General features: G+C 35.2%; 1 protein-coding gene across 2 annotated transcripts in view; it reads right to left on the bottom strand.

Moving 5' to 3' along the window:
- Positions 1 to 8916, bottom strand: part of LOC127876719 (uncharacterized) — an 89673-nt gene extending 80757 nt beyond the window's left edge. The window contains exon 1 of one of the 2 annotated variants that reach the window (XM_052422139.1): positions 8673 to 8916. The gene's annotated coding sequence lies outside the window, so the exon portion shown is untranslated. Of the gene's footprint in view, positions 1 to 2009; positions 2225 to 8672 lie in introns of those variants that run through there. The other variant, XM_052422140.1, reaches the window with a different exon arrangement.
- Between the last annotated feature and the right edge of the window lie 3340 nt (positions 8917 to 12256).

The following is a 12256-nucleotide window of genomic DNA, read 5'->3' as shown; positions in this document are numbered from 1 at the left end:
TTGTCAATTTACCAAAACGCGAAAGGCCCCTTTAACGGATATGTTTGTATTTAGGTTTTATTTATACATACCAGGCTGTTGTCAGATTCACCTTTCACTCCGATTACGAAAAAATCGAAATTCAATATGTTAGACCGTGATGTAATTTATTGCGTTCCAAGAACCTCGGTCTGACACTACCGCCCATCTAAACATTGTACATTCGTTCCCAAATCGCTCACGAGGGACATGGTTGCAATCAGCCCTGAATACACAACGAAGGTCTCGTACTAAGTTGTAAGTTCATGGATAACATCTAGATAATTTTAAGAGGCTCCAAATCCATCGACTGAAATGGTTTGCATAGCATGACTTTCAAACTGATCATATCACGGTTTAGTATCGCTTGCTATTGAAGTGTTTTGCTGTTTTAAACAGGATGATGTGTACCAATTTATCAACATGAAAGGGCGTAAGTGGTCCTGATCAAATATAAGGTTTAGTGAAAGTATTCTATTGAACAAAAACGTTTATGTATAACTCTCTATTACATGCGGCTATTTCTTTTTTACAAATATTGCCCGTTAATTATACGCTTCGTTGAATTGCACGTGCATGCAAATGCTGGCAGGTAAGATATACTCGAATTTCATCTGCAGTATATAATAACAGACATTTCATTAAAATCAATTAATAATAAAATTCGCTCACAAGGATTGTAACAAAAGCGCATTAACTGTTGGAACCGCTATCTTCGTCAAACTCGCTCAACCTATTTATATAGAGAATAATAGGTTGGTGACGTGGATGGAGAATTGTTATCTGGCAAGTCGGAGGAATTTCGGCTCAATCGACAAAATACTCCGACGAGCCAGATACCCATTCTCCATCCACGTCACCAACCTAATATTCTATTTATTATGTCATTCCACCTAATCCAACAAATTTTCTTTTTATTTTATGCATTTTTTTCACCGTTCATTTACATTGTAAAAGACTATAACCGGTGAATTTCGCGGGTATAATGACGTCATTTATAAAAAATGACGTCATTTCACAGAAAAATAGAGCGACTGACGGATATTCGAGGTCACGTGGCAAACTAGCCTAATAACTTTGGGGTTATTAGGTTACCTGGTTACAGAGACGTAGATAATCTGTTATCTACGTCTCTGCTGGTTATCAGGCTGATTATATAAAGGCATCTGACAGGATAACACGAGATATCTTGTTTAAAAAACAGTATGCAAATCTGATGTACGCGAATATTGAAATAAAGTAAGCCCTTACATATAAGTCACTCAAATGTACCATTACTAAAAAGCGTTTCCTATCTGCACGTTGTGATTAGATTTTTTATTATGAGTAAAAATGTTTAAAGACAATGAAATACAAAAAAATAAATCGTGTATTAATCACAGTAGTGATAATAGGTTAGTGGTAGCGGTAAATATTACATAGTGATAATAGGTTAGTGGTAGCGGTAAATATTACATAGTGATAATAGGCTAGTGGTAGCGGTAAATATTACATAGTGATAATAGGTTAGTGGTAGCGGTAAATATTACATAGTGATAATAGGTTAGTGGTAGCGGTAAATATTACATAGTGATAATAGGTTAGTGGTAGCGGTAAATATTACATAGTGATAATAGGCTAGTGGTAGCGGTAAATATTACATAGTGATAATAGGTTAGTGGTAGCGGTAAATATTACATAGTGATAATAGGTTAGTGGTAGCGGTAAATATTACATAGTGATAATAGGTTAGTGGTAGCGGTAAATATTACATAGTGATAATAGGTTAGTGGTAGCGGTAAATATTACATAGTGATAATAGGTTAGTGGTAGCGGTAAATATTACATAGTGATAATAGGTTAGTGGTAGCGGTAAATATTACATAGTGATAATCGGTTAGTGGTAGCGGTAAATATTACATAAAATATTAGTACTTAGCAGTTGGATCTCATATCACAACCATACTGCTTAACGTAGTTTAAAGAAAACGGTTTTCTGCCAAATGACTTACAGCAATAAATCCTTCTAAATCTCAGCACTTTTTGTCAGTATATCCAGTTTATACCACAAACAGTGCACATACTAAATTGAAATCCACTCGATGTATTTCCCAACTGGTATATCTACAAAATACATCCTGTTAAACAAGTAGTGAAGACCTGTGTATACATAACACCGGTTATTAACGCCGAAGGAAGGGCCAGTTCGTTCTCCTTTATAGTTCAGTGAACATGTGAAAGGTTGTTTATTAATGAATTAACCCTGTTCGATTGAACGGCGTTTTATAAACTTGTAAAAGCTGTGTACCTTGATATGATTGTAAAGCCACCTAATATCACTGCTTGATCAAATCAGTATAACTGATAGCTCAAAACTGTCATTCTGATACGATATTTTGAGCGTTTTACACACTTAATTTTATGATTCTGCGTGTAAAAAAATAAACTATTAGTATGATTTTCATGAAGGACAAGTTGTTTCTCGATTATTGATAGCTAGTCAAACCTTTACTTTGCGCAAGAAACATAGTACTTATTTTCAAATGAATCAGTAAAAGACACGTGTTTCTCTGACACGCGACCGGTCAATGACGTGTGATCTTACCTTTGAGTTGTAAATGATAAATAATTTAACTGGAGATTTTTTCTGTTAAGCAGTTATTTTTACGAAGTTGTTTCAGTGAGTTTGTTTTTAAGCTTATCTTAATAGATTCTGTCAGTTTGTTTGTTTGATTGATTATTTAATTGTTTATTCCCCTTTTTAAGCAGGTGCAGTGGATATGGTGTCCGCCTAGCGACCGGGAGGTCACGGGTTCGATCCCCACGATGGCAGCGTTCTTTAAATGTCCCACAGAGACACCAAGTACTAGTTCGAGGCCCTGGAAACGGACTCGAGAGCGTTTCGAAAAAGCCTTACCCCCCGTTCACACATAGCTGCGACTTTACGACGATCATCCCGATCAAGCCACGATCTGAAAAAAGTATCGAGGCCGATCGGAGTCTTAATCGAGCATTTTGAAAATTATGGTCTTCATTTCGACCGTTCTACGATGCCCCTACGTCAAACGCTTACTGCATTTACTGCCGCGAATTTCAAGATCATACTACGACGCTACTCAGAGCTTTTACTGCGCTTTTACTACGATCATGAAGATCTCTCCACGATGCTTTCGAGCTGCCTGTTCGATTACGGCGCTTCTACTACGCTCTTTTTTCGACTCTACACCGATTCTTGTTGGCCACGATCCCGTCACAGGTGGTTAGCGTGTGGCTATGATATTAATTAGTGAAAACATCATTTTGAATGATAAATAATCATATTATAACGAAAAATTAACTTTTCTGAAAAAAAATATTTCACTATCAAATATATATATAACAAGGTATGCAACTCAAAATCAGCCCAAAACGGGGTGCATCGCTTTGAACAGCCATATCTTCATCAATTGTGCAGCGATTTTCACGATCTCGGTCTTATTCAACGCAGAAATGAATTTCCTTTCTGGAAATGTATATGTCTTGCAATATTTTTACAAATGCTGGGTCAACTTTTAAGAAATAACACGATACACAACACGCATGACCCAGTTGACAGTGATCATGCTGTCTTTAAGACTGAAATCTTCACGGAGTAAAGGGCAACTTCCCTACAAAGTTCATGTAGTTCGATACCATAATTCAATAAAACGTATGAAAAAACTTTATTACCGTTCTTGTCGTTACATTCTGCATCAAGACAAACTGTCCAGCGCCGTTTGAAACCTTTGTTTACATACATTTCAACTAACTGACATTTTAAACATACGAGTGATTTCATTGGTCCAATGCGGAGGTGTGTCTTTACAACTGGAGATTTCATTCATAAAGAATACATGATCACTGTCAACTGGGTCATGCGTGTTGTGTATCGTGTTATTTCTTAAAAGTTGACCCAGCATTTGTAAAAATATTGCAAGACATATACATTTCCAGAAAGGAAATTCATTTCTGCGTTGAATAAGACCGAGATCGTGAAAATCGCTGCAAAATTGATGAAGATATGGCTGTTCAAAGCGATGCACCCCGTGTTGGGCTGATTTTGAGTTGCATACCTTGTTATATATATATTTGATAGTGAAATATTTTTTTTCAGAAAAGTTAATTTTTCGTTATAATATGATTATTTATCATTCAAAATGATGTTTTCACTAATTAATATCATAGCCACACGCTAACCACCTGTGGATCCCGTTACGCTTGTTTGGAGCATGTTCAAAATAAGCGTGGCGAGAGCGTAGAGCTCTCCGATCATGAAGACTCTACCGCGATCATACTGCGCTTATGAAGACTCTACTACGTTTCTCCTGCGATTTGCCATGATTGGCCACGTTTTCGGCCACACTAGATCGTAGTAGAAGCGGCGTCTATCTGTGATCGGGGGGGGGGGGGGGGGGGGGGTAAGGCTTTCTATGCAATCGAGCTAAAATAATTAGGTTTTAACTACTTCAGACTTAACGTTAATCAATTTCATGAATGTCATTTTCTTCGTCGCCTTTGTCATCATACTTCTCGTCATTATGATAATCCTCATCTGCATCATGATCATGGTTGTCGTAATAATAATATTATTAAAACTAATAATACTAATGACGATGATGGTAAATTTACTATTTAAGATTACTTTTAAGGACCAATCTTTAAGTCACAAACAAAAAACTTAAGTTTGACATAACATTTGATAGAGACCAAAACGTGCATATCATCAACTCTAGAAGTATTAAAAGAAAATGCAACAAATATGTCACTCGCTAGATCGAAACGAATACCCACGATTTCGTAATTACCGGTAAGTGATTTTTCGTAACTGCGCATGCATGATTAATTATTTATTAAATTTAATGTTTACGAGAATCATCAATAAAACAACGTCAGCATCATAGACAGCCACATTACCATGGTAATCGCGATTAAATGATCACAATCATCAATTGCAGCAGCAGCAGAGACCAACGTGTGACTTTTTCATCACCACACGAATAATGATCTTTATTTAATACATACGCTCTCAACAAACAATTGTGTCATGTTTTGAGAAAACTGGGCATAATGCATGTGCGTAAAGTGTCGTCCCAGATTAGCATGTGCAGTCCAAGCGCAAAGTGTCGTCCCTGATTAGCCTGTGCGGACTGCACAGGCTAATCTGGGACGACACTTTACGCACATGCATTTTGCCCAATTTTCACAGAACAAGACACAATTTTTCAGTGCAATTGAAATGATAAGTATTGTTATCAAAGACGTTGATATACATTATAAACAAAAAATCAAGCCACTTATCAAAAACTCAAGTTTTATATGGAATAGACCACCTTACTCACCGAAGAAGTTATATCCCGTTATGAAATTTAGCACATTCTTTATGTAAAGTTATCAATTTTTTAAACCGTATTTGCATTTTGTCGCTGCAATATATTGAAATGACATTCAGAGAGTGGAAATAGAGCAAGAATTTGTATGCAAAATAGTTAATGTAGCACATTGATATCATATTTTAATAAACATGGTTAACTGATCGCGAATGTCTGCATTATGATGTCATTGGGGGTGCAGGAGGCTTAAAAGAACTATAAAGATAATTTAAATTAATTTTTAAGTCGTAAATACTGACTACTACAAATACGGTGACATTTGTTCACGATTTAATTGTTGGACTTTGTTTTAGAGTTTTCTTTAAAACATCGTTTAATACTTTTCAATAAAAGGTCTACATATATTATAACAAATTACATCAAATGATTTAAGAGAAAATGATATTTGCTAAATTGAACGGCGATTTAAAAATGTCTTATAGCTGTTTACTTTGATATGATCTTATAGCATAGATTCCGTTGCGTTTATCAAATCACTGAAATCAGAATATCTGATAAGAAACACTTAGAAGGCTAAACAAATGTTATACTATTATCTTTTTCTGTTCAATAAAGTTTTATTTGAACATGTTCACAATTGTAACAAAAATCAAGTTCTAATAATCCAATAAAGGGGAGATATTTAGTTGACAAATTCATAAGTTAAACGCTTTTTATGTTTGATATTAATGGACACGTTGAATACCTCTACAATAGTTCATGAGTTTATCAACACCTTGAGGCATAAAACAAATGAAGTAAATGAGACACAAACAACATAAATACAAAACGTACGTACAAGCAGTACCGTCTGTACGTATGTATATTTTATAAATCATGGATGATCGTGGCCAAATTCGTGGCTGAGTGACCGGTTCTGAACATATTTCGTGTTAAGTTTTATGGCATCGACTAATACAAGAGAGACCGGTTCTGAACATATTTCGTGTTAAGTTTTATGGCATCGACTAATACAAGAGAGCCTAGTCATTTTAACTTCACTTCCATCAACTAGTTACAAGACAGTAATTTTAAGGGACCTTTTAACGCTTTTGGTATATTGACAAAATTAAAAAAAGTTGTTTCAGATTCGCAAATTTACGTTAATGTTATAACACTGGTGAGGAAACAGTAATACTGAACATTTACCATGCTCTAAAATATGCATTATATGCATCGTTTGACGATTTAAAAACCTGAAAAGTATTAAGCACTGCAACGCGAAACGATTGAAGAATTTGGATAGTTCTGTTGTTGTCGTTATATTTTGTGATACTACGAGAATTGCTTTTATAAAGTTTAAAATACATCGTTCATTGTATGAGCACTGATGGCCGAGTGGTCTAAAGCGATAGACGTTTACCCCAGGGGTCAGTGGTTCGAGCACAGAGGTGGATTGCTTTAAAAAAAATTGTATTCTTGGTTCTTCATTGGAGCTTTTTAGATCCAATGTTAACATTCATAAATATAAAGCATTTAATTACAAACTTCAATACATGCCAACATATGTGACAAGGCCCCTTTAAGTTCTGTCAATCAGCATTGGTAACCCTTTACCACTTAGATACGTATGTTGGCGCATGTGTAGTCCCTTAGAAAGTTAATTTAAAGAAAGACCTTTCTTACTAGGTTCAAGTTTTAAAGGCTTAATTTCCAAACCTTAGATACTGGTGAGCAGCAAACAGCATTAAACCTGAACACCTGAAACCTCATTCGTACTTGGACTGCATATCGCCTCATTGGTGTAAAAAAGGTACTATGTTGCTATTAATTTCAATGGTATCTTCTTGCACTAAGTGGGCGATATTTTCCAAATAAACGTTCTGAGCAAGCTTCATCAAGATAATGAAAAATGTGACCGCTAGTGCGATAAGGACGACGGACGCTTGACCACAAAAGCTCAACAATATGTAAGACATTAAACGAGCTCAGGAATTTTGTTATTAAGCGAGCCTTTGGCGAGCTTACTAAAGAATTTTCTGGACGAGTTTAATACAAAATGGTATGATATGACCAACGAGTGTCAGATCTTTTTTATCACATGCTTTTAAATGAGCAAATTAAATAAAAATTTACACAAACATAATGATAAATCCGGAATGTTGTTTACATTTCGTGACGTCATTTGACGTTGCAACGTCATTTCAGCAAAATAACAAAATGCGATTGGTCGTTAAACGAAAACTAAGCCAATGAAAACGCTTTAAAATGTTGTATTGCACCTGTGTAATGAAAAAAAAAATGCAATTGTTGTATATACATGGGAAACAGGTTATAGCATGTGATAAAATAATTCATTGCATTATTAGGAACTCGGTCTGACAAGACCGTCCCACCATACATCCTTTCCCACGGCGGTGATACTGGGACAGGATTACCATCAGCCCTGAATACACACCGACAAGCTTTAAGTTTTGGGAATACAAGAGAGATAATGTCAACAGACTCAAAATCTGACTAAAGAAGTTTGAATTGCATGAGAATCAAACTTTCAATACTGATGATATCGCGGTTGAGTATCGCTTGCTATTGAAGTGTTTCGTGGTGTTTAAAAGATTATGTGCGCCAGTTTATCAAAGTATAATACCATAATTGGCCCTGATCAATTATGTAGTTTAGTGAAATTGAGCAGTTGAGTATAAACGTTATTTTATGACCCTCAGTTTCACAATACTATCTTCTTACAAATTGTACCCCATGATTATACGCTTCTTTTCCTGCACGCAAATGCAAAGGCTGGGCAGAAGATATCTACTCGAATATCACTTGCAGTACCCGTATATAATTACAAGCATTTTATTGAAATTAGTTAATACTGAAAAGAATTAAAATGTTATATACTAACCAACGCGCATGACATGTTGAAAAATACTGTCTCTATAGACACTTGCTCAACTTATTGATATCACGATATATTTTGTTATCTTATTTTAAATACAATAGGCGACTCACCAAAGTAATTAATGAACGATTATAAAATAAAGTAAGGTCTTATTCATAAGAATTTTAAAAGCCACTCAAAATGTGCCACTCCGATAAGCAGTGTTCCATATCTGCATTCTGTGTTTAGATAATAATTTTAATTTGTGTTGTTCTTTAGTTGTACAAATGTTTAAGGCTAATGGAAATTATGGAATACAATAAATAAAACACCTATTTATTACAATAGCGATTGTAATTTACAAGAAGCGGTGTATATATTACTAATAATATTAGTAGCCTTGTTGTTCTCTATCACAAACATAATGCTCAACATTATAACGACACATTTTCTGCCAAATGACTTACAGCAATAAATCCTTCGAAGTCTCAACGTGTCAGTATATCCAGTCTTTAACACACAGCATACATACTAAGTTGAAATCCACTCTATGTATTTTCCAGCAGGTATAACTACAAAATACATCCTGTTAAACACTTTGTGAAGACCTGTGTATATACCGCTGGTTAGCCGAATGAAGGGCGAGTTTTTCTCCTCTATAGTTCAATGAACACGTGAAAAGCTGTGATGAAGTACCCCTGTTCCAGTGTACGGCGATTTATAAAATTGTTAAAGCTGTGTACCTTGATATAATTATGTACGTTCCCTTAATTCCGCAGCTTGATCCAACCAGTTTGACTTTAAGGTGAAACAAATAGAACGCTGTTGAAATGTCAAATAATATGTTGAACTTAGAAAATGGAAGTGTTTAAATGTGTTCTTAATTTTGACCAAAAAATCACTTTCCTATGACAATAAGTCATAATTTAAACGCGTTTGTATTTTTGACATAAATGGCCGCTTCAAGTACCTCAACAGTATCTCAAACGTTTCTCAAGGCCGTTTGATTTACTTGATATGATGTAAAGCATACGCTGGGGAATCATTTATCAAAATGAACGTCGCTTTCACAATGTTTATAAACATGCTGTCAAAAATACACGAAGATATACATGCTAATATATAAAGTTTCCATCTGGCGCTTGAAAAAAGATGATCAGATTCTTTCTTTTAAATGGCACTTTTCGGATTGGACAGAATTAAATAGATGTGAAGTCCAAAAACTACTATAATTATGGTACCACCTGTTACGAATGATAGTGTTTATGTAAACACTACGATACGAAATAGAAACAATACAGCGTCCCCTTATGTTGCAGTTAGATAATAATGAATCCACACGATACAAATACAAACAAAACAATAAGTCTCATGCTTCACCACGAGTGAATACGAATGAGACAAGGCGGTGATTAGTAATCACGACAGTTTGGCCGGTACTTATGCTACGTACCCATTATCACGATTGGCACGACGATGAAGTTCTCATTCATGAACTCATCGTTGTGTTCTTATAAGATATGATCGGGTATTATCAGATCTTGAAATCAACCATGTCAATCATGTTAAAGGGATCTTTTCACGCTTTGGTAAATTGACAAAATTGAAAAAAGTTGTTTCAGATTCGCAAATTTTCGTTTTAGTTATGATATTTGTGAGGAAACCGTAATATTGAACATTTACCATGGTCTTATATAGCCATTATATGCATCTTTTGACGATTTTAAAACCTAAAAATTATAAAGCGTTGCAACGCGAAACGATTGAATAATTTGGAGAGTTCTGTTTTTGTCGTTAAATTTTGTGAAACTACGAAGATTGCTTATATAACGTATAAAATACGTCAAAAATTATACTCGGCGGAATAGCTCAGTAGGCTAGAGCGTTTTTACTTCAGGATTCTGGCAGGACTCCAGGGGTCACAAGTTCGAAACCTGGTCCGGGCAATGTTTTTTTCCTTTATTTAATTTTATTCTTGATTTTTTACTGGAGCTTTTACGATCCAATGCTTACATTTATCGATATAAAGCATTTAATTAATAAGTTGAAAAATGCCAAAATCTGTGAAAAGGCCCCTTTAACTATAGAAATGTTTTGAATGATTAATCAATGATAGGTTGAACACTTTCAACTTCGATATCTTATTTTGTTGGAGGCATTTTATTAAATCCTATTGCAACGTAACATGAAGCTTTCAATAATACCGTGTTTTGTTGTCCCGGTGAAACCGGAGGGGACTTATGGTTTGCGCTCCGTCTGCCAGTCTGTCAGTCTGTCTGTCTGTCCGTCACACTTTTCTGGATCCTGCGATAACTTTAAAAGTTCTTCATTTTTTTCATGAAACTTGAAACATGAATAGATGGCAATATGGAGATTATGCACGTCATTTCCTTTTTGTTCATACGTCAAGAATTCTGGTTGCTATGTCAACAAATATATATATATATATATATATATATATATATATATATATATATATATATATATATATATATATATATATATATATATATATATATATATATATAATTTTTGTTACTGACAATGGTGTAGTTTCACCGGTGGGGGACAATATTGCTTGGCAAACTCTTGTTCATGCCCTATTTTAACTTCCGTATACATTCGTAAATACGACACAATTGACTACAAGTAATTGACCGTGGTCTTACTATGTTATCTTTACGATAAGATACGATACAATATCCGATACACTTCTTTGCACACAATTCATTTCTGTTCACGGTTTGATAATGAAACATGCCACGATCTGACAGGTATGAACTCCAGTTCAAATAGGGTTACATATTGTTTTGTAGGAGTATTTCAAACGAGTCGTCACTCAACTCTAGATTCGACACGAATATCACGATCGTGTTCCCCGAATCAGAAAGTTTTTGGGAGAAGGTGATACTATTATGTTATAATATATATTCATTTAATAACTCGTGCATTGTGGTTGTGGTTGCGATAGTTTTGACGTTACTGATCGATATGCTCATCTACGATTGAACCCGAATTATATTTTGCACGAGTACGACTACGATTTCAATCCTTGCGCAAACCGTGAAATAGCATCGCAGCATTACATCTGCTATATTCGTAATTGTGCTATCCGCCACTAATGCCACAATTTGTCACAAGTTACTGGCCAATGCCCTTCTCTTAAGGTTTGATGTTTAGATACCGTGCGATGCGTGCCCATAGGTTATGATACGCTCTTTCGGTTGTTGCTTCAATCTGTTCACAATTTGACAATTTCCAAGAGCTAAACTTTAATTCGGTGTGAACAAACCATCACTACGTTTTGTCTTTATCATAAATGTGTGGTTCTTTAAGACGATATATTGTAAACTTTTTTCTATACATCTTTGCCAGACTTGCGTTCTTTATCCAAGCACCTAGACAGAAATAATCGGAATAAACCATGCAAACAATAACTACAAGGCGCTCTATAACAAAATAATTCTTTCGAGATGAACACTGTTGATTCACAGCCAATGCGTTCTATCCGCTTCGCAATCACGTGATGATGATGATGAAGATGATGAAGATGATGATGATGATGGTGGTGGTGATGAGGATGATGATTATTATGATGATTATGATGATGATGATATTGATACTGTTGCTGATTATGCTGATGCGGAAGCTGCTGTTGCTGCTGCTGCTGATGATGATGATGATGATAATAATATTGTTGTTGATGATGATGATGATGAAACAAAATCCAGTTTAATATCGAGGTGACAACCTGACAAGCGGAATGAAATTATATCCCGTTATTACTTGCAACACATTATTTGTGTAAAGTTTACAATGTACATTCGCCCTCGCAAAATCTTAAAATGTCAGATTCTAGATGACATTCAGGGAGTGGGCATAGAACTAGAATGCGTATTTTAAAGTGTAAACGTAGAATGTTCATATAATATGTTATACATTTTATCAAAGTGGTGACTGGACTATGTATGTAAGCATTACGATGTCATAGGGGCGGGGGTGGCTTGGGTTGTTGGGCTTAGAATTTGTATTGAATGATAAATTTATTCTA

The sequence above is a fragment of the Dreissena polymorpha genome, chromosome 4 (assembly GCF_020536995.1).
Source record: "Dreissena polymorpha isolate Duluth1 chromosome 4, UMN_Dpol_1.0, whole genome shotgun sequence".
In the NCBI taxonomy this organism is placed as follows: Eukaryota; Metazoa; Mollusca; class Bivalvia; order Myida; family Dreissenidae; genus Dreissena; species Dreissena polymorpha.
The sequence above is the reverse complement of the archived record's forward strand: the minus strand, read 5'-3'. Positions and strand labels throughout refer to the sequence as shown.